General features: G+C 34.3%; 1 pseudogene; it reads right to left on the bottom strand.

Annotated features, from left to right (window-relative positions):
• Nucleotides 1–1,042: 1,042 nt before the first annotated feature.
• On the bottom strand, nt 1,043–4,389 carry LOC110624624 (annotated as a pseudogene).
• Between the last annotated feature and the right edge of the window lie 555 nt (nt 4,390–4,944).

Here is a 4,944-nt window from a genome sequence, read left to right as displayed (position 1 = left end):
TGCATGATTTTAGTTCTGTGTTGTCTCGTGAATGCTAAGACTTTCTTGAAAAATAACAATAATAAAGTCTCACTAATTTTAAGACTCTCATTGTTCTCTCCATTTTTTCTTCTCTAAATCCAGCAGTTGCCTCGTGGAGAGAGGCTCCTTTTAGTTCACAAGGGATCTTACCTTCTCCATTGCCAGATTAGAGAGTAGATATTAGTTTTTGAATTATTTTTTCTCAAATCAAGGAGATCACAAGATTTTTTTAGTGATAGGAGATTTGCATTTTATGCTTCTATTACGTCACCCTTGTCACAATTCAAGATTTTGTTAGGGCTCACTTTTTCTCATGTCTAGGAATATATGGGTCTTGTCTTTTGTGGCATGTATCTCCTGAGGACATTACCGATATTCTCGTCAATCACCGAGTCTCACAAGGCTCAGTAAGCTCTATTGTATGTTTTGGGTTTAAGCCCATCTAATAAAACCTTTATCTTTGAGAGAAAAAAAAAAAAAAAAAAAAAAAAAAAAAAAAAAAAAAAAAAAAAAAAACAAAAAGAAGAAGAAGAAAATCGACCTTTGTCGAACAAAGAAGTGAATTGGCTTTATCCAAGTCTAACGAGGCCTTCATACTCATCTCAGGCCTTCAGAGTTGTTTATTTCATTAAAAAGAAATTTAGTGAAAAATTCTCGTAGTCAAATGTTCTCACGATTCTTCACCCTGGCTGCGAAGTCCCACCATTTTAACAAACTGGACAAGCATGATTAAAGAGGTAGAGAGAGCTGATCAAAGGAGCAGCTATGGGCTCTAAAATTTACATCACAAAATGATCAAAAGGTTAAAATCCGGGCACCCATATTAAAGTTGCTTTAAAGAAAAGAATCTAATATAATCCATGATGGCCCAAAACCAAGTTCCTCTGCCAATTCAGTAATAAATTACTAATTAGTAAGAGTAATGGAGGATGACTTCACTGCTTGTCCAACTAGACTGAAAAATTCTATGGACACTGCAACAATGGCGATCCTGTGTAGCTTGCAACTCAGAAGCAGATGAAATGAACATCATATAAACCAAAATTACAAACCATGTGCTAAACTTAGACACATAAAAAACTTTCACCACAGGCAGACTGAATAAGCTACATAAAAGGAGACGGAATATCTACTTCCGAAAGGACACTAATTTACATTTTGTGACTACTTACAACTATATCTCTTCGACAATATGGACAGTCACCACAAGTTCGAACCCAGGGATCCAAGCAGGCAAAGTGGAACCTATGCTCACACGGTAGGCAAATAAGTTTATCTCTTTCCTTGAAACTTTCAAGACATATACTACAATCCCATGAAACTTAGGAAATTTCCACTTCGACGCCCCTTTCCAAGCCGCTAAATACCTCCAATGATAATCTGTTAAGATCCTCTGGAGTTAGACCAGGTGGTTTCTTCTTGTATGATTCCTGCATGAATTGCTTTCTGTTTGAGACACTGAGTCAGCTATAGAGGTTCCTCTGGTAGATCACCCTGAAGGAATGTCAGTTCCCCAGTTCCCCGCATCAACAAATGTATGCTCCCTGTTGCGAATGTCAAATGACACACTGCCACTTTGCCTAGTAAAAGCCAAAATGAGAACATTAGCACACTAGTACACAACTCAGAGCAGAGGATTAAGAAATTAATTTAGAACCATGTATTAACAAGAAATGAACATAAGATCAATCACTTCTTCCTCATGCCCAGTACCTAAAAAACAAATAATAATGGTAACAAAAGGTGCAAATACAATAGGTACTCGAGGTGATAATGGTAGCAGAAAGTAGTAACAGTAGTAACAGTGATTATTAACACCATGCTGTAGAAATTCAATTTAAGAGAAAAGGAATCATATCATAAAAATTCAAAATAATTAAAAAATTATTAAATTTGCAGGATTATATGCCTGTGGAATAAGCACCAACATTTTCCCATATGTACTCGGTGAATGGAAAGCTCGAGCCCAATAATCTTATCCCTTTTTCTTTTTTCCAAAATTCATTTAAATTATGTACGTGGAGTCAACTTCAGGAGAAAAGCAATTACTACCCTTAGAAGCAAATAAAAAACAGCAGCAGAATCCCAACTAGACTAGTAAATTTTTTACTTTCTTTTGCCTATTCGCTAGACAGAGATTTTAAATTTTTTACTTTCTTTTGCCTATTCACTAGACAGAGATTTAAAGTCTGTTTGACGTTGAGTTTGAAGGTCAGAAAAATATTTTTTAAAAAAAGCACCATTTTAGATGTTAAAAGAAACAGTTTAGGAAAAATTATTTTGTTATTTTGATGTTCTTATATCAAAATATTTTTCAATTATTTTTTAATATTTTCTAAATATTATTTTTAAGAAAGTGTTTTTTCCAACAGCAACTCTAATAGCAATACCCAATAGGGCCTTAGTCATGATAATTTGAAATGGGTAAAACCAGTACAGCACAATGGATTCATAAGGATTCAATGACAACATAGCATTAAAGCGCCATCAAATTCAAGTACAAGAAACGAACCCTTCATTTGGGAGGAGGTTTTTTTAACTAATTAGAGGCTTTTAAAGGTTTTAAAAAAACTTGAGTTTGCATTTGGGAGAGCATGTTGTTTTCCAGATCCATGTCTCTTGTAGGTTTTTGAAAAGCTCCAAATCCTCCATTTTCCAAGCGACCAAATTAGCATATTTAGAAGATTTTCTTTCTGAAACCTCCATATACCTTAAAAAAACTTTTCCTTGCTCCAAACAATAAAAAGTAACGAAGTTTTAAAAACCATGAAAAACCTAATTTTTAAAGAACTTTGTTAAAAAAAACACAAGTCATTCCAAATAAAGCGAAAAGGTAGCACTGAAGTTGATATGAAGTCATCAATGCATGGAACATGAAAAACTTTATCATTGTTAGCAATTATGGCTACCAAGCAATACCGTACAACAAAGACAACTTTTTTTTTTTTACACAAGCATTATATATGGAAGGCCAATAGATGGTTAAACCACCTGTTTCCAGAAAATGACACCCCTCTCAATCTCTCAAGAAGCCTTGCCCTTGCAAGAAGCACAGCTCCAGGAAGTCTTTCATTTCCAGTCAATCTAGCCCTGTTTGAGCTACTTATAGTTTCAGAGCTGATACTGTCGCTTGGAACATAGTGACTGGTGCCTTGCTCGAGCCAACCTGAGGCATGGTCCTGAGAAAGCCATATTCAGTATAAGAAAAGCAGCAAATTAACCAGCATCGCTAAATTGATAAATAGGTGAAACAGCGAACATATATTCTACTTTAAGTCATCGCTCATCATAAAGCAAACATAGCAAACAAGAGTGAAGAGTAACAAAGAGATGAAGTTGCAACGAAATAGAAGATAAGGACATACACACCAGTCAAATGACTATAGGCATACCAAGTAGAAAGTGCACATCATTTGAAAGAATTGGAACCCACACATCAATTGAGGCAATTTTCAAATGAACCCTTTAAAATGCATGATCAATTATTTAGAGCAATTGCATATACAGAGTTTCAGGACTTTAACCAATAAACCACGGACATTATTGTCAAAGTCTGATGCCAAGACCATTATAATATCTCTAATTACACAACTACACTGCTCATAAATCATGTTTTCTAGTCACTATTGATTTCTGAATAATTTGCCTCATATAATCACTGAAGAAAATTCTACTTTCAGCGGCAATTTTACTAAATATTCATTGTTCAAATGTCCTTTTATTTCGGCATGCATAAAAAAAACTGAAAGCTTAAATTGTTTTTGAAATTTATATCATTCATTATCCCCAGCAAAAAATTTAAAGTTGCCGCTTGTCCCCTTTGAGAAAGAAATTTAATTGGCTTTACACAGGTTCAGATTACCAATTAGCGTCATTTTTCGAGGAGAAATTAGCACAATTCAAACTCCCCATTTCTTAAAAAAAAAAAAAAATGCAGAAAGAAAAATAAACATAATATACACAAAAAGAACATAAAAATTTCAGGCCCTTACAGAGTGGGAAGACAGCCGATGGCACAGATGCCGCAAGTGAGAAGATCTCCGGAGAGGATCACAACCTTCTAAATCGTGCCGGGTAGGATTGTGATGCTGGTGGTGGCGGCGAGTATAATTAAGAAGAAAATTGCGGTGAGAAGTGGAAGGGTCAAGCTCCAGATCGGCTGTGGTGGCTCTGCCCACGCGCTACCTCCTCTGGTAAAACAGCTCCAATGCGCTCGTCATGCACTAATACGGTCACAACAATGCACAATCCGATACGACATTAGCAGAAAAAAATGGAAAAGGGAAAGGGATTTGGGAACGAAAAGATTGAAGAAAATATAATTTCCCGTGGTGGGCGGTTCCATCTTTCAACTGTTTTGACTTCTCGTAAAACGAGTGGCGTTTAAGTTAAATTTTGTACAATATGCAGATATATTTTAAATAAATTTTAATTTATTTAATTACATATGATAATAAAATTATATAATACTTGTGAATACGTCGTCTGCTTATACTACATTGTGTGTGTGAGAAATACTTGTCTAAACTCGATTTAACATTGTGTGTGTGAGAAATATTTATCTAGACTCCATTTATTATGAATCAAATAAATTGTAAGATATATCTAAGTAATTCTATGAAAAAAATAATGAGATTCACGTATTTATACCTTTAAATTAGCTTGGTTCATAATGAATTAGATTTATCTAAGAAATTTTATTGCCTTAAAATCACAAGATAATTTTAGTTATATTTTTAAATAATTTAAATATTTAATTAAGTGAAGAATACAACATTTATATCTATACTATGTTTGGTTGGAGCTAAAAAAAAAGTAAGAAGATTATATATATTTATTTTTTATCGTTTCTCCTTCTTCCTTTTACCATAAGATCGATTATCCCCTGTCCTATACAGGCAAGAGAAACCCACCGTTTTTCTG

This window comes from Manihot esculenta, chromosome 10 (assembly GCF_001659605.2).
Source record: "Manihot esculenta cultivar AM560-2 chromosome 10, M.esculenta_v8, whole genome shotgun sequence".
In the NCBI taxonomy this organism is placed as follows: domain Eukaryota; kingdom Viridiplantae; phylum Streptophyta; class Magnoliopsida; order Malpighiales; family Euphorbiaceae; genus Manihot; species Manihot esculenta.
Note: the sequence above shows the minus strand (reverse complement) of the source record. Positions and strands in the feature narration are given on the sequence as shown.